Source organism: Bos javanicus, chromosome 17 (genome assembly GCF_032452875.1).
Source record: "Bos javanicus breed banteng chromosome 17, ARS-OSU_banteng_1.0, whole genome shotgun sequence".
NCBI classification, from domain to species: Eukaryota; Metazoa; Chordata; class Mammalia; order Artiodactyla; family Bovidae; genus Bos; species Bos javanicus.
Genome location: NC_083884.1, coordinates 60,478,341 through 60,496,810, shown reverse-complemented (window position 1 = coordinate 60,496,810; position 18,470 = coordinate 60,478,341). Strand labels below are relative to the sequence as shown.

Sequence of the window (18,470 nt, the reverse complement as noted above, 5' to 3'; positions counted from 1 at the left end):
ACCCATCCTGGTTTTTTTTTTTGTTTGTTTGTTTGTTTTTCTTTTGTAAGCGACATTTTACTCAGAGCCCTCAGACGCTGCCAATGGGAGGGTACGTCAGTCAATCTTTTTGGAGGGGACGTTCTTTTATTTTATTTTTGCTGGAAGTATTTGGACTTTTATTTATTTATTTTTTACTTTACAATATTGTGTTGGTTTTGCCATACATCAACATGAATCCGCCACGGGTGTACACGTTCTTTTAAAAAAACGGATATGCCTGTGGTCTCAGAAATCCCACTTCTGGGAGATTATCCTGAGGATGTGGTTGGAGCAGTTATCTTGAGGTGTGAGGACGAGATGGTGATGTCACGGCAGCATCGCTGACGGCAGTGAAGCACGGGAACCTCCCTAAACGCCCACAGTAGGAGATGGCTTGTGAAATTAATCTGTAATCTCCCGCTGGAAGATGAAGCAGCTGTTAGAAATTATTTCCTCCTCTTTTTCTCCTTCCCTTCCTTTTTTTTCCTTTCAGTCTTTCTTTATACAAATATTTGTTGAGCACCTAGTCTGTCCCAGACATGTGTCCAAGTGAACTCAGTGTAATAGCTAAGTGGACAGGCATGGAAAGATGTTTATGATGTATTAAGTAATAAACACACAATAAAATAAAATAAAAGGCTAGTTTCATGGATGTATTATATGATCCTACTCTTGTAAGTATATATATATATTTTCTTTCTTTTTTTTTTTTTTCAGTTGTGCCATGCGGCATGTGAAACCTTAGTTCCCTGACACGGGGTTGAACGCATGCTCCCTGCAGTGGAAGCGCAGCGTCCTAACCACTGGACGACCAGGGAAGTCCCCTATATGTTTATATGATAGGATATGAAATAGAATGTTTGAAAGGACATGCACCAAAATGTCACTGGTCAGTTTTCTCTACAAGTTGAGATAATGAATGACCATGATCTCTTTAAATCTTTTATGTTATCTCTTTGTTAAATTGCTTACGGTGAGATTACGTCTCTTAGGTAATTCAAGTTCACTGAGGTTCTGCGTGATTTGGCCTCACACCTGCCCATTGTTTCCCGACCTCCAGCTTGTCCCACCCTGGCCACATAGCGTCTCTGTCTCTTAAACATGGCAGGTTTGTTCCGACCTCAGGGCCTTTGCCCGTGAGGGTCACTCTGCCTGGAAAACTCTTTCCTCAGGTCAGTGCCAGCTCCTTCTATCTATTTCAGTCTCTACTTAAATACCCCTTCCCCAGAGAGAATATCCCTGCTCACCGAACTAAAATTAGCATGCCCTGCACATTTTATTGCATTTCCCCATATTAGTGACTTCATAGTGCTTATAAATCCAAAATTCTCTGGATTTCTTTCTAACCTGATTTCTGTCTTTTCCACTTGAATGTGAGTTTTCTGTGCACAGTTGTGTTGCTGTCCAGTTCCTCAGTCGTGTCCGACTCTTTGTGACCCCATAGACTGCAGCATGCCAGGCTTCCTTGTCCTTCACCATGTCCTGGAGTTTTCTGTAACTCACAGGGATCTTGTGTACTTGGTTTCTGGAAGAAAACTTGACCTATAACAAGAAATCAATAAATATTTGTGGAGTGAACAAATTCTGGGAAATATATATATTCTAAAAAGATTTATTTTTCAACAGTCCTCCTTTGTTGCTTACCAGAGACAAGTAGGAAAGTGGTAACTTCCAGCGGGAAGATTCTTTCTACTCAGCCAGTGTACTGTTTCTGACCGTGCAAGTGGCCTTGTGTTGCAAGTACCTGCACTACTGAGCATGCCATGCCCAAGAGTTGGCATCTACCCAGCTGGAAGGAGGCACTTGAATCCTCACCCGACAGATGGTACCAATGCCTCATCTACAGCTTTGGAGTTTAGTCACCCAAGTTGCAACTCTTGCTCTGTGGGTAATTTGCTGTGTGACATCTCTCAAGTTTTAGAACCTCTCTGGGCTGCCGTTTTCCCCTGTGTGTAGTGATCTTATCCAGTTCCAGATCGATCAGGATGCTACAGCATCAGTAAGCTAAAGTCACACCATCAGTGCCCTTTCACAGCTGTCTTATTCCTTATTGGGCATCATTATTCCCATTGTAAACCTCTCAGACCAGGCTAGGATAGCAGAAAGGGAAAAGAATAGTATTATTTGAGCAACTCCTGAATGAATGCTATGTTAACTTCATGACAGCATCCCAAGGCATGGTTATGCCCATCTTGCTGTTGTTTAGTTGCAGAGTTGTGTCCAACTCTTTTACGATCCCATGGACTGTAGCCCACCAGGCTCCTCTGACCATGGGATGTCCCAGGCAAGAATACTGGAGTGGGTTGCCGTACCCTTCTCCAGGGAATCTTCCCGACCCAGGGATCAAACCCATATCTCCTGGATTGCATGAGGATTCTTTACTGCTGAGCCACCAGGGAAGCCCTATGCCCATCTTAGAGATGAGGAAAATGGAGGTAATGTCTTGCCCAGGGACTCAGAGTGAGCAAGGGGCGAAGAAAGACTTGACTCTATATCTATTACTATGATAACATTGAGGCAGGTCACCTCCAAGTTATAATGACGCACAATTCTTAATGGATGCTAATTTCCTTGACAGCCAAGCCAGGTTGCTGAGCAACAGAGACTGACAAAGCCCTAAACAGCCAGCTCCCTCTATTTCTGCTAGAATTATTTTTCTAATAATTCTAATAACAAAGGAAAAGATTTAAGGAAAAAAGTTTGCAATAATCCATGTCTTGGGCAGCTTTGGGCAGATATTGTATCAAAACCCTTCTGTGAATCAAGTCAGTTTGTTTACTTACCATCAGGGTCCATCCAGCTTAGTTCCAAGAGGGGAGCTATAGTTCGAAGGAGGCCAATGCTGGGGAGGCTAGCGCTATTGGCATTGAGCTGGAGGCCCAGATCTTTCATTGCAAGGTCAAGGGTTCTTGGTCTTGGCAGGTGGAGGGGAAGAGAGTGAGGTCCAGCCTTTATTTTTATTTGCCTATTTATTTATATTGGGGTGAAATTGACATGACATAAAATTAACCGTTAAAGTATTTTTCCTAGTTTTTTTATTGGATTATAATTGCTTTAAAATGTTGTGTTAGTTTCTGCTGTATTGCAAAATGAATCAGCTATATGTGTGTGTGTATGTGTGTGTATATATATATATATATATATCTCCCCTCCTTCTTGAGCTTCCCTCCCACCCCACGTTCCACTCTTCTAGGTCCTCACAGAGCACCAAACTGAACTCCCTCTTTTCAACTCCTTTGGGTATATACCCAGGAGTGGAATTGGTGGGCCACAAGGTGAGGAGCCTGGCGGGCTACAGTCCATGGGGTCACAAAGAGTCAGACACAGCTGAGTGACTGATACACGCGCGCGCGTGCACACACACACACACACACACACACAGTGATGCTATGTTTAACTTTTTGAGGATCTGCTACATCGCTTTCCAGAGTGACTTCTACGCCTTCCATTCCCATATACAAGCATTCCTCCACATCTTCACCAGCTCATTATGTTTTATTTTCTTACTTGCAGCCATCCTACTGCTGCTGCTAAGTCGCTTCAGTCGTGTCCGACTCTGTGTGACCCCATACACTGCAGCCCACCAGGCTCCCTCATCCCTGGGATCCTCCAGGCAAGAACACTGGAGTGGGTTGCCATTTCCTTCTCCAGCACATGAAAGTGAAAAGTGAAAGTGAAGTCGCTCAGTCGTGTCCGACTCCTATCGACCCCATGGACTGCAGCCCAGCAGGCTCCTCTGTCCATGGGATTTGCTCCAGCACTGGAGTGGGGTGCCATCGCCTTCTCCGACAACCGTCCTGATGGGTGTGAAGTGGTGTCTTATTATGGTTGTGATTGTATTTCCGTAGTGCATAGTAATGTGGAGCATCATTTCATGTGCTTATTGGCCATTTGTGTATCTTCTTCGTGGAAATGTCCATTCAAAAGTCCCTGGCCCAATTTTTAATCAGGTGTTCGTGTTTTTGTTGTCAGGCTCTAAGCTTTCCTGACCTCATAGCTGTGTTGCTGTGGGGCCCATCGGTGAAGCTGCCAGATGCAAAGGAGACCTGCCTAGATAATCCCCGGACAAAACAGACTCAGGAAATGAAGAGAGGCTGCCCGGGTGAGTCTAACGTTTTGAGTTTGGCCAAACTTGCAAAAAATTAAGAAGCCTTCCCTTTATAGAATGCTAGAAAGACTTCTGCAATTCTGGCTTAAAAAAAAAAAAAAAACACTCTAATTCTAGGACACAAGCAGTTCTCATTATGAGAACATTCTACACCCTTAAGTCCCTTTAATCACTTCTAACACTCTCTCTTTATCTCTCATATGGAAACAATATGTCTTATTTTCCATACGCTGTAATTATCCCCTTTGATAAAACCATGTGCAGAAACATGTACAACACGCCAAGTATTATCCACCTGGCCCATTTACATAGACTTCCCCCTCCCTTTAGATTTTGCTTCATGTATTTTTACAGCCATATTACACAGCATCAGTCAGAGAGACAGTGAGCGGAAAATGTAGCGTGATTCCAAATTTCTCCCTCTCCTTTCATCTTCTGCTTCTTCCCTGTAATTCCATTAACCCGTCACACCAAGCAAACAAAACTTTGGAGCCAGGGAGATCTCTCAACACCTCTGATGGAGGGTGTAGGTCTCTTTCTGTCTTGGCACCAAAAAGTCCTTGGAAGTCTGGGAGGAAGGCTCATCTTAGCTCACCTCCAGCCATGGCCGTGAGGCTGGAATGAGGCTCCCGGCACTGACCTTATTGGAAAATGAATCCCAGTCTCTGGAGTTTGATCCATTCTGCTAGATTCTTGAGTCTTTTCAGAAAGCCGTGGATTGCACTAACAAGACCTCTGGTTTTGGAATTACGAGGCTCTATGCTAAATCATGAGTCTACTATTTTAACGGATTTGGGACCCGGGATGAATGAATCATTCTTGGACCCAGTTTCTTGGTCTTTAAAATGGGGATAATATCCATGCCCACGCTACAGTGTTTGTGTCTTATAATGATGGCCAGGCTTTTATTTTATATTTTGTAAGATTTAAGATTCTCCAGTCAAAAATACTGAAGTGGATTGCCATTCCCTTCTCCAGGGGATCTTCCCAACCCAGGGATTGAACCCAGGTCTCCTGCACTTCAGATAGATTCTTTACCAGCTAAGCCATCAGTGAAACCATTTTTAAAGTCCTTATTGAATTCATGATAGTATTGCTTCTGTTTTATGTCTTGTTTTTTTATTGACCATGAGGCATGTGGGAGCTTAGCTCCCCGACCAGGGATCAAACCCACACCCCCTGCATTGGAAAGCAAATTCTTAACCACTGGACCACCAGGGAAGTCCCATGATGGCCAGTTTGATCAAGTACTTATGTGCTGAGCACTGGATGAAATGTTCCATAATTTGAAAATGTAACCCTCACAGTTTTACCTACATGCCCCTTTCAGCTCCATTTTACAGATGGGGAGACTGATACTTAGGGACATTACTTTAACTTGGCCAGATGGACAAAGCTGGCCCTTGGGGGAGCTGGGATGAGCACCCCGTCTCCTTGGTGTCACTATCCTCTGTGGCCTCCTCTCTCTCTGGTGACATAAAGTGTGTCCCCTTCCTGGAGGGGTTCAGCCTATGGCAGCTGGTAAGTGCAGAGTTCTGAGCACATAGTAAATGGGCTCTGTTTACCCCTTTCCTTCCCTTTCTTCCTCAGAATGATCTTCCATTGGGGGCCTTTCTTGAAGACCAAAGTTCAGGAGGGCAAGGCAGAGTTCTGTATGGGATTTGCTTAACGTCGCCAAAGGCTTTCAAAGGTTTCGGGGGTCTACAAAGCCCCTGAAGAATTTGGCTTGGAGCAGTTTTCCCCTTCGTTTCTAAATCCACGAGCAGATTAGGCAAAATGGAATCCGTATGTTTCTGATTCATTTACACTTAACTCATCAAAATGTTCCTTTTTATGAGCTATTTGATGTCCAGAAAGCCTTTTGAGTAGATTTTATAAGCCTTTTAAAGACTTTGCTCTTAGAAACAGGCGGTTGCATTTTGCCAAGAATAAACAAACTTGAACCTCAAAAGTGCTGAGCTCGCCAAGGATCCTGATGCCAGAGGGCAAATTTGCGAAGTCACCCCTTCTTCACTCCTGACACCTTCTTCCATTTCTTCAGCTCGCCCCCCTGCCCCCCAATCTTGGCCTCTGCTTTACTTGCAGAACTTTTTTACCCCAGTTCCAAACATTTGCACTTCCTTGCAACATACTTCTTTTGTAGCCACTTATCCTAGCTGGAGCAGCCCCCAAGCATTTCTTCCCTACCTGCCTGGGTGCAATTGAGAACACTTGAAAAGATGCAGTTAATCCCCAGTAGCTTGGAAATCAGTTCCTATATGCTTAGAAGCTTCCACTGACAACAGTGTGTAGCTGGAATATAATAGCTGTGTTTTGCTTTCCCTGTATTTCTTTTTTTAAGATGGTTATTGTTGTTCAGTCACTAAGTCGTGTCTGACTCTTTGCAACCCCATGGACTGCAGCACACCAGGCTTCCCAGTCCCTCACCATCTTCTGGAGTTTGCTCAAACTTATGTCCATTGAGTCTGTGATGCCAATGAACCATCTCATCCTCTGTCAGCCCCTTCTCCTCCTGCCTTCAATCTTTCCCAGCATCAGGGTCTTTTCCGATGAGTCAGCTCTTCGCATCAGGTGGACAACGTATTGGAGCTTCAGCTTCAATATCCGTCCTTCCAGTGAATATTCAGGGTTGATTTCCCTTAAGATTGACTGGTTTGATCTCCTTGTGGTCCAAGGGATCTTCAGGAGTCTTATCCAGCACCACAGTTGAGATCCTCAGTTTTTCAGTTTTCAGCCTTTATGGTCCACCTCTCACATCCGTACATGACTACTGGGAAAAAGCTTTGACTGTACAGACCTTTGCCTTTCGTTTATGGACGTGATACTGGGAAAAAGCTTTGACTATACAGACCTTTGCCTTTCGTTTATGGAGGCGATACTGGATATATGTATAGAAGAGTGGTGTGCAATTTCCTTGGGAGAGTAAATAAAGATTTAAGGAAAAAATACAGTAAGCAAATGGTTATAGAGACGCTGAAGTTGGCAAAACTTTTGAAGGTAGCATCCAAAGGATTGATGTTTGGGAGACATACATCAAGTCCATTTTACAGGTGATGAAGTTGAGTCTTAGCAAAAAGTCACAGGCTCAAGAGATAGGCCAGGGTCAAGTTTAGACCTCAAGTATACTGGTGAGCTTTGGTTGTTCAGATCATGTCCTGGATGGTATTTTCTTGGATGTCTTTAATGGGTTTAGTGGTTTTGTTCTGGGCCTGGGCCATGCCTCCAAATGGCTACCGCACTCTACCAGTGCAGGGAGGAGGGAGTGAATAGGCAAGTTAATGAATGAATGAATGAATGAAACATTTGATGGCTTCTTTCCAAATTCCTGACTTGAAGAAAGAAAGATATCTTAGGAGGGGCCAGGCCAGGCTAAGCTCGATCCTAAGTGGATCTTAACTGCTCCAAAATATAGAGGTGCTTTTAGTCTTAGACTGATGGCTGTCAACTGGTGGGTGGTTTGGGGACACTCTCTTGCCTGGGGATGTTTGGAAATTTCTGGAGATGTTATTATTTTTAAAATATTTATTTTATTTATTTGGCTGCTCAGGGTCTTAATTGTGGCGCACAGGATCTTCAATCTTCCTTGTGGCATGCGGGATCTATTGATAGTTCCCAGACCAGGGATCCAACCTAGGCCCCATGTATTGGGAGCATGAAGTCCTAGCCACTGGACTACGAGGGAAGTCCCTGGGGATGTTATTAGTTGTCATCATGGAGGGGGTGTTTGGATCTGGTGGATATAAGTCATGGATGCTTCTAAATATTCTATAGTGCACAGAGCATCCCCCAGAATGAAGACTTATCCAGAATGTAAATAGTGTCCAGGCTGAGAAACTGTTTTAAGTAACTGATGGAATCATGGAGACTTGAAAATAGAGAGGGTCTGAGAATATTTTGAAGAGTCTAGTCTTGCTGAGTACTTAGAAATACTTTTTTTTTTTCTTACTGGCTGGCTGTCATGTTGTGAGCTCTCTCACATTTTAGTTTGCTGATTGGTGTAGGTATGTAGTTATAAACAAAGATATTGATCGACAGGAGTAGTCATTTGTTGATATCATAATCTCTGTTCATTGCTGTGATAGTCCAAAAGCATGTTTGACTCCTGTATCCACAGTTTATACCTTCAATTGCCTGGTAGAAGCCCTGTGGATTTCTACAAGTGTTTTTTCTTTTTTTGGTTTTGTTTTTAAATTTTTATTACTTTTTGGCCACACCACATGGCATGTGGGACTCTTTGTTCCTCAACCAGGGATCAAACCCTCGCCCCCTGCAGTAGAAGCATGGAATTTTAACCACTGGACTACCAGAGAAGTCCCTGTTTTGTTTTAGAAGGGAGTATCTGTGATGAAATATTTCTGGATAACTTTGAAATTATTTTGTCTGTTAGTGCTTTGGATGCTGGCCAGAAACTCAAAGATAATTCAGTACCTACATCAAAGAACCAATGAGAGGCAATAGCATTGGTCTCTTTGCATGTTTATCTCTTGCACCAGGCCATATGCATCTAGAGAGCAGGGGTTATATTCTTTTCATGGCTATTCCCTCAGCACCTGATATCTTGTCAGTCACCTAAGAAGGGCTGAGTGAATATTATTTAAATTAACGCATCATATTTCTTGGGCTTCCCTGGCAGCTCAGCTGGTAAAGAATCCACCTGTAATGCAGGAGACCTCAATTGGATTCCTGAGTTGTAAAGATGCCCTGGAGAAGGGAATGACAACCCACTCCAGTATTCTTGCCTGGAGGATCCCCATGGACAGAGGAGCCTGGCGGGCTACAGTCCATGGGGTCTCAAAGAGTTGGACACGACTGAGCGACTAAGCATAGTATAGCTCATCATATTTCTTTTTTTTAAATTTTTTATTTTAATTAGTTAATTTATTTTAATTGGAGGCTAATTACAATATTGTAGTGGTTTTTGCCATACATTGACATGAATCAGCCATGGGTGTACATGTGTCCCCATCCTGAACCCCCCTCCCACCTCCCTCCCCATCCCATCCTTCACGGTTGTCCCAGTACACTGGCTTTGAGTGCCCTGTTTCATGCATCGAACCTGGACTGGTGATCTATTTCACATATGGTAATATACATGTTTCAGTGCTGTTCTCTCAAATCATCCCACCCCACCCTTGCCTTCTCGCACAGAGTCCAACAAAAGTCTGTTCTTTATATCTGTGTCTCTTTTGCTGTCTCACATATAGGGTCATCATTACCATTTTTCTAAATTCCATATATATGCATTAATATACTGTATTGGTGTTTTTCTTTCTGACTTACTTCACTCTGTGTAATAGGCTCCAATTTCATCCACATCATTAGAACTGATTCAAATGCGTTCCTTTTTAATAGCTGAGTGATATTCCATTGTGTATATGTATTACAGCTTTCTTATCCATCGTCTGCCAATGGACATCTAGGTTGCTTCCATGTCCTGGCTATTGTAAACAGTGCTGCGATGAACATTGGGGTACACGTGTCTCTTTCAGTTCTGGTTTCCTCGGTGTGTATGCCCAGCAGTGGGATTGCTAGGTTGTATTGCAGTTCTATTTCCAGTTTTTTAAAGAATCTCCACACTGTTCTCCATAGTGGCTGTATTAGTTTGCATTCCCACCAACAGTGTAAGAGGGTTCCCTTTCTCTGCACCCTCTCCAGCATTTATTGTTTGTAGATTTTTTTAAACATAAATTTATTTATTTTAATTGGAGGCTAATTACTTCACAGTATTGTATTGGTTTTGCCATACGTCAACATGCTGACCAGGGTGAGACGGTACCTCATTGTGGTTTGGATTTGCATATCTCTGATAATGAGTGAGCACATCATATTTTTTAAGCTCACATTCTATGTCGATGCTGGGCTGTGATATTTCTCTCTTATAAGAAAACTGATGTCCAGGAGGGTTAAGTTACTTATTTAAGTTCATACAGCTGGATCTGTGGAAGAAGATACCAAGAAGCATCATTGATGGAAGTTAGCTGGCCTTTGCATCCCATTGAAAAAGACTTTGTGCCTCAAACGTAGAGAACAAATGTATGGATAACAAGGGGGCGAGGAGAGGTGGAATGGACTGGGAGATTGGGATTTACATATATACACCATCAGTACTAGGCATAAAATAACAGAGATACAGAGAGCCTACTGTATCAGCACTGAGCCTACTCAGTGCTCTGTGGTGACCTAAATGGGAAGAAAATCCAAAAAAAGAGGGGCTAGATGTAAGCATCTAGCTGATTCACTTTGCTGTACAGTAGAAACCAACACTATATTGTAAAGCTATCATACTCCAACAAAAATTAGTTACAAAATAAAAAAACAATAAAAATATAAAGTCAATGAATAAATAACCAAAAAGAAAGAAAACAAAAAGAGTAAGTGTCTTGTTAAAGGCTTTGTGACACTGAGTTTTCTGCTGCCAGTTAGAATACTTATCCATCATAATAAATGAAAATCTTAACAGTGAGAGAAAACAAAAGGACAGAAAAGCAAGAGTGTCACCCAGAGCACTGACTTTTCAAAAAATATTAAATTTACTTATTTTTAATTGGAGGATAATTGCCCTACAATAATGTGTTGGTTTCTTCAAACATCAACATAAATCAGCCATAGGCATACGCATGTCCCCTCTGTCTTGAACTTCCCTCCCCATCACACCCCTCCAGGTTGTTACAGAGCACCAGTCTGAGTTCCCTGAGTCATACAGGAAATTCCCATTGGCTGTCTTTTACATCTGGTAATCAGTATGTTTCCATGCTGCTCTCTCCATAACATCCCATCCTCTTCAGGGCATTGACTTTGAGGAACCTGAGTCCTGGATCATTCTGAGTGTCTTTGGGGGAACTTACTCTTTAAGAATCTCCATCTCTTCATCCCTAAAAGGGGTACCCTTAGAGTGCTTGGCTCAGAAGCTTGTCCTGAAGGTCAACTGAAGTGATATGTATAAAACCCAGGTGCTGGGTAGGTAGGAAGAACTCTGTAACAATGCAAGCTCTTATGTACATGTGTGTGTGACTTTTCTTTTTAAGGAACAACATTTTGCCTTGTGAAGACTAATAGGAAAAGAGCAGTTTAGTGTAGAAAGAGAGAAAGCCAACTTTCCTTTCCCTCTAATACTGTGAAAAATTAGCTCTTTTGCTTAAGAGCCCACAGACCCTTGAGGAAAGTAAGACATAAAACATGAGCAGAGAGCAGACGCTGGGAAAATGCCATCTTTTTATTGGCACTATTAGAGGGAAATATATGAACTGTATAATACCATCATAAATACAGTTATTTGTAATGTCAAAGTAACAATGCTGGCCACAGTGTTTGTCTCTCTCATTCTCTCCCCTTGAAATGCTTCATAACCAAGCATAAAATCACAGGAAAATGTGAATAATATTTTCATTCATTAGGGGTTCATAATGATATATTAGTAATGTTATCTTGTGTTCTTTAGTACGAGGTTCTTTGCTTCTCTGCAAGAATATTAGTTCCTCTTTTTGTCTAAACGGCAAAGCTTTTTCATTTAAAAACATTTGTAGAAGAATGAGGTGCTGGAGTGCATATCTTGACAAACCATCAAATGGCTCTCACACCCTCCCCCTTCCCCCATTCCAGTTGGCATGGGAACCTGCCATTCCCACCAAGGAAGCCGGCTGAGAGGAAGCCATAACTTATTGGGACGGAGAGTTATCAAAGTTTGCTTTGAAAAGGAAAAAAATTGTTAGTGAACTTTGCTCTTTTGTTTCTCTCTCTTTTTCTGCCTGTTACACACACACACACACACACAAATAAATAAATAAATATATACATATATATGATGTTCAGACATCTGGTCAACTCAGCATTTATGGACACAATGCATGCATCTCAGAACATCTGGTTGACCTGAAGAAGAAGATATACACACATATACCACGTCCTTCCACTCTTCTAAACAACACATGAAGGGATGTCTGAGTTCCTGAGAGATGCAGTGTGTTGATCAGGTAATAACTTCTAAGAATAGGGATAATACTCTAAAATCTTGGGATTAAAATGATTTGTTTGCCTCCATTTTAAAAAGTTTAATGTGTGTTTGTGCCCTGTAACCAAATCTGTTTTGGATTTCATTCTAAGCTGGAGCAGACTGTGATATTTCCCCCTAGCTTCAAGATTTCTTTATTCTAGGAGAGGAGTCTAGTGAATTATTTTAGCTTGTGGGGGGAAATCATTTTTTTCTTTAAGTTTTCAGTAAAGACCAGAATTGAAATATTGTTTTCATGAATGGGGAGGTGGGATGGGACTTGGTGGCAATTGTGTGTGTGTGACTTGGGAGTGAATTTTTTGTTTTGTTTTAATTTTTATTTAGTTTTTTTCTGGCCATACCGTGCAGCTTATGGGATCTTAGTTCCCAGACCAGAGGTAGAACCCAAACCCTGGCAGTGAAAGCTTGGAGTCCTAGCCACTGGACTGCCAGGGAATTTCCAAGAAGTGAGTTTTTAATACCAGAACATTTACATTTGAAGCAAAAAAGAGAAAGGAAGCAAGTTTCCCTTTCTGTCTCCCCTTCTCCCTTATATGAAAGGTATACATACTGACTCTATAAAATTTGGAAAATAGGCAAAGTAGGAAGAAAAGAAAATCAGCTATAATCTAACAGATCTCTCTAACAGAGAGATCACCATTGGCAAACATTTTGATTTATTTCCTTCAGGTTGAGATAATGCTGTGCATACAATTTTAAGTCATTTTTCATGTACTGTCACATCATAAGCATTTTCTCCTGTCATTAAATATTCATTAGAGTCATAATTTAAAATGTTTTTGAAATACATGATTATACTACGATTTTACTTAAGCATTTTTAATTGACGGATATTTAGCTTTAAAACAGCTTTATGATAAACATCACTGTGATGACCATCTTTATGCATAAATCATTGCCTCTATATTGAATTAAAAAAACAAAGAAGTTAAGAATGGCTGGTGCATAGAATGTAAGGGGTGAGTGAGTGGGCTTCCCTGGTGGTCCAGTGGCTAAGACTCTGTACTCTCAGCGTAGGAGGCCTGGGTTTGATCCCTGCTTAGGGAACTAGATCCTACATGCTACAACGAAGAGTTCCCACGCCACAACTAAGACCTTGCACAGTCAAATAAATTAATTAATTAATTAAAAAAGAAGAAGAAGAAGGTAAAGCATGAGAACAGAGTTGAAGTTGGATAAATAGGCAAAAAGTAGATCTTGCCAACCTCTGTATCCTATACTGAGGGCTTATTATTCAAATATAAGAATACTAGTAATGCGGACTTCCCTGGTGGTCCAGTGGTTAAGACTCTGCACTTCCACTGCAGGGCGTGCAGTTTCCACCCCTGGTCGAGCAAGTTCCATAAGCTGCCTGAGTGGCCAAAAATAAAAAAAAAAAATAAAAAAAGAACAGTAATAATGATGATGAAGATAATAAAATAAGTATAATTTAATAAGTCTTTACTGTTCACCAGACACTTTTCCAAATAGCTTTTCTTTATTAACTCATTTCATCATGACAACAACCCTGAGCCATAGGTGCAGACTGCAAAACCAAAGCACAGACAAGGTGAGCCATCTGGCCAAGGTCATAAGGCTGGTAGGAAACTGGAGGGTAGAGCTGACGTGGTTCCTCACTTTGGCCAGTTAATTTATAGCAGTAGAGGCCATGGTCAGTTCAGTTCAGTCGCTTAGTCATGTCTGACTCTGCGACCTCATGAATCGCAGCACACCAGGCCTCCCTGTCCATCACCAACTCCCAGAGTTCACTCAGATTCATGTCCATCGAGTTGGTGATGCCATCCAGCCATCTCATCCTCTGTCGTCCCCTTCTCCTCCTGCCCCCAATCCCTCCCAGCATCAGAGTCTTTTCCAATGAGTCAACTCTTCACATGAGGTGGCCAAAGTATTGGAGTTTCAGCTTCAGCATCAGTCCTTCCAGTGAACGCCCAGGACTGATCTCCTTTAGGATGGACTGGTTGGATCTCCTTGCAGTCCAAGGGACTCTCAAGAGTCTTCTCCAACACCACAGTTCAAAAACATCAATTCTTCAGTGCTCAGCTTTCTTCACAATCCAACTCTCATGAGAAAACCATAATTCAAAAAGACACAAGTACCCCAGTGTTCATTGCAGCACTATTTACAGTAGCCAGAAATTGGAAGCAACCTAAATGTCTATCAACAGATGAATGGATAAATGAGATGTGGTATATATATATAGAATGGAATATTACTCAGCCACAAAAAGGAATGAAATGGGGTCATTTATAGTGACGTGGATGGATTTATAGTCTGTCATATGGAGTGAAGTAAATAAGAAAGAGGAAAACAAATGCTGGATATTAATGCATATGTATGAAATCTAGAAATCTAGAAAGATGGTGCAGATGAGTCTGTTTGCAGGGAGGGATAGAGATGCAGATATAGAGAATGGACACATGAACGTAGTTGGGGGAGGGGGGTGAGACGAACTGGGAGAGCAAGATTGACACAGGTGCACTGGCCCGTGTGAAACAGCTAGTGGGAACCTGCTGTGTGGCACAGGGAGCTCAGCTTAGCACTCCGCGATGACCTAGAGGGGTGGGGTGGGGGAGGGCGAGAGAGAGGCTGAAGAAGAGGGTTATATGTATACACAATGCTGATTCATCTCATTGTATGATGGAGACTCACAGCATTGTACAGCAGTTGTCCTCCAATAAAAGAAATCTGAAAAAAATGGATAGCCTTAGGGAGCCATGGAAAGAGTTTTGGAAGGGAGGTAGGGGCACAATGGATGGATTTGCATATTTAAAAGGCATGCTCTGTCTGCAGTGCGGAGAAGGGATGAAGGCCAGAGTGGAAGCAGTGAGACCAAAGCCAAGGGCAAGACGGAGATGGTGAAAGCCAGTGAGAATGGAGAGAATGGATTTGAGGACTGTTGTGGAGGTTGGGTTGGTAGGGACTTAGATCTGAAGAGAGAGGGACAGGAGCTTCGAGATGGCTTTGCAGACTTGGGCAGCTGGGTGGAGGGTGGGGCCGTGTGTTGAGAGGCAGGGGCTGTTGCATGATCTGCCCAGGGTCACTCACCTTCTCAGTGGAGGAGGGGAGGGTCTTGAGACTGAAGGCAGGAATCTATGGGTCTGGAGACAGTCTGAGAGAAGCAAGCTGTGCTCAACGAGAGCCTTTTCAATCGTGGAGGAGTGGAAAACAGAGTCAGAATTTGAAGATGGAGTCCAAACACCACACACAGGAATCCGCCATGGAGTACGCCATCAGGTCATGTCATGTCGAGCACACCATCCCTTCCCTAGAGGGGCTGCACTACAGAACCGGGGTAGAGCAAGAGGTGCCTCATATTCATAACCCCCCAGAGCCCCTGGAAACCCCCTGTATATGAAGAAAAGCAAGGAGACAGCAAGAGAGGGAGGGTCAGGAGGGGGTCACTTTGTTCATTGCCTGACTCCGGGCAGCCACTCAGACAGAGATGACTAAGTCCATGTAGCGGCTTCTGTGAATGGCCTGACTGAGGCTTGGGGGGTCTGTTTATTTTGAGGAGACAGGTAATGAAGACAGGTTAGGCCTTTAAATGTAAAATCCAGTTGAGTAAGTTGTTTTTTTAGGGAGTAGTTTGCACAAACAAGGTGACAAAGTGGGGGGAAAAATCTGGGTTTTAGTGAGTTTTTTAGTAGTTCAAAACAAAAAAAAATTGGGGTTTTGACAATTCTAAATTTGAAAACCAATACTTTCATTATTATTATTTTCTTTTTGCTCTGGTGATAATGGGAACATTGCTTTGCCTCATTGAACATTTATTTATTTATTTATTCATAAAATGAGGATAGGATGGTACCCCAAATGATATCATGTCAAACACAGGACTTACCATATATCAGATATGTCAATGTGAGCCTCATTTTCTTTCTCCTACAATCTTTTTTTTTTTTAAATCATAACTCATTAATTAAAAAAATTTTTTTTTAATTTTTATTTATTTTTAAATTTTGGCTGTGTTGGGTCTTTGCTGTGGAGCAGGAGTTTCTCTAGTTGTGGTCCATGAGCTTTCTAGTTGTGTGCAGGCTTAGTTGTCCCGTTGGCATCTCAGATCTCCTACCAGGAATCGAAACTACATCCCCTGCATTGGAAGGCAGATCCTTAACCCCTGGACCACCGGGGAAGTCTCTCTTCTACAATATCGACTTAACCTTCTTCTCCAAGTTGAAGACCCTGAGTCTCTTCTCAGTGTTCCCAGCCTTGTAATTTTGTAGTTCATAATATAAGGGTTGGCTCCTGCCAGGCTGGTGGACTATCTAGTAGTCATGTAGCTCTTTAAAATGCGCAAGGTACTTTCCGTAAGTATTCTCATTTAACACTCCTTATCACAGCTCTGTCACTTAGGTGTTAAGAGCATTCCCATGTAATTGATGAAGAAACTGAGTCTCAGAGAGGCAAAATGACCAACCTAAGCTCCAGAAAATGTGTCATGGGGACTTGGACCTTGGTCTCTTAAGCTTGGCTTGCTCTTGGTATAACCCATCCTTCTCTTCTGCAATCCTAGGAGGGAGGGAAGCCCTTTGCAAACTGTTCCCAGTTTAAAAAATAAAGTACTGTGTTTTCCATGATGACAGCTCTCTCTGGCTTGGGATTGGACTCTACCAGCCAGGATTTCACCCTTATTCCTTCTCTCATGCTGGCAATGACTCTGGGATCTCAGACATGCCAGGTCTCACCTAACCAGGGATGGAACCTCTATCTCGTTCCCTCCATCAGCCCTTTCTTTCTGGCCTCGCAACCTCCATCCCTCTATAAATGTATTTGAGCCTGCAGGACTATTTGTGTTTACATCTGATGGTAAGCAGCAGGCATCTGAGGCAGAGTCACTGATACTGAAAACAAAAATCAGAAAACCAAAGTAAGTCAGTGTATCCTGAACGGACACGAGTGACTTTTATAAAGGAAGGACAGGTAGTTGGTACAATCATGGCTGTGTGTATGTTTTGGTTTTGATTTTAAAAAATTTTTCTTTAGCTTTCAATAGCTTAATTTTTTTTCTTTTTTACTAAACTTTTAATTTTGAATTGAAGTATGGCTGATTAACAATGTTGTGATCGTTTCAGATGAACAAGCAAAGGGACTCAGCCATATATATACATGTATCCATTCTCCTCCAAACTCCCTCCCATCCAAGCTGCCACACAGACTCACAGACTTAGAGAAAGAACTTATGGTTCCTGGGGTGGGGGTGGGGGAAGATTTGGGGGAGAGTTTAGGTAGGAAGTTTGGGATGGACGTGTACACACGGCTGTACTTAAAATGGATGACCAACAAGGCCCTATTGTAGAGCACAGGGAACTCTGCTTAATGTTATGTGTTTGCTTTTTGTTTTCTGAATCACCGCTTTGGGGTCAGGTGATTCTGTGGCAGAGTCTGAGCTCTGCTCTTCACAGCTGCGTGACTTTGTGCAACTGTCTTAGCTTCTCTGAGACTCACCTTTCCCTGCCACTAGATCAGAATCTACAGGCTAGCGAAGATTTTCCACTCTTGTTCGCTGCTGTATCCCCAGGTCCAAGAACACTGCCTGAAACATAGTAGTTGTTCTGAAAATATTTGTTGAATGAATCCACCAAACAAAGTGAGCAATACTTCCTTCCCCGGGGCTTTTAAGAGGATGTAGAGAGAAGAGGCCTGTGCAGTGCTTAGCTCAGCATCTGGCCCACTGGGAGCTGCCCATTCATGCGAGCTGCTCTTGTGATGGGTGTCTCTCCTCTTTGGAGGTGGAACAACTTGGTTCCATTATAAAAACCAGGTTGGAAACCTCCGACTGCTCAGAATAAGGTGCTCTGCTGCCAGTCACTTTGGATGAGGGAGGAAACTGTCTGCTGATGATCAGAGACAAGAGTTCTTGTGAAAGAAGGGAGAGGTCACATTCAGTCACCTCCAGCTCTTGTGGCTGAATCACCGCTGCCCCAAGTTAGAGGGAGCTTAGGAGACGTTTTCCAAGTGCACAAAGGAACAGGCAGGACTGGAGAAGCTCTTGGCTGGAAGCTCCATGTGGTTAGAGGAGTGGCTTGTAGTGAAGGAAACCAGGGAGGGTGGTAACGAAAGACCCCGTTGCACTTTGTAGAGGAGTCCTGGGCATTTGGAGTTGGTGTTCAGCCAAAGGACAGTTTGGGTCACTGGGCTGTGATGACCTTGGGGTCCCTGTTGGGATTTTAGGAGACAGAATGCTGTCTCATGTCTCCTGAAAGCCGTCATCTTCTGTGCAAAGAGGCCATGTGGCAACCTCAGGTTTTTTTTACTGGGACAGGCAGTTGTGTTGGTGAACTAAACCAATGCTTGATGGTCTCATGACATGGCTTTCCCAACGTGACACCACAG

At 42.7% G+C, this 18,470-nt stretch overlaps 1 long non-coding RNA gene across 3 annotated transcripts in view; it reads left to right on the top strand.

The window, feature by feature from the left end:
* Positions 1 to 18,470, top strand: part of LOC133228883 (uncharacterized) — a 155,990-nt gene that overhangs the window by 112,534 nt on the left and 24,986 nt on the right. For all 3 annotated transcript variants that reach the window (XR_009730404.1, XR_009730403.1, XR_009730402.1), the window contains exons 6-7: positions 739 to 1,846; positions 3,994 to 4,123. This is a non-coding gene — a long non-coding RNA (uncharacterized LOC133228883). The remainder of the gene's footprint in view (positions 1 to 738; positions 1,847 to 3,993; positions 4,124 to 18,470) is intronic.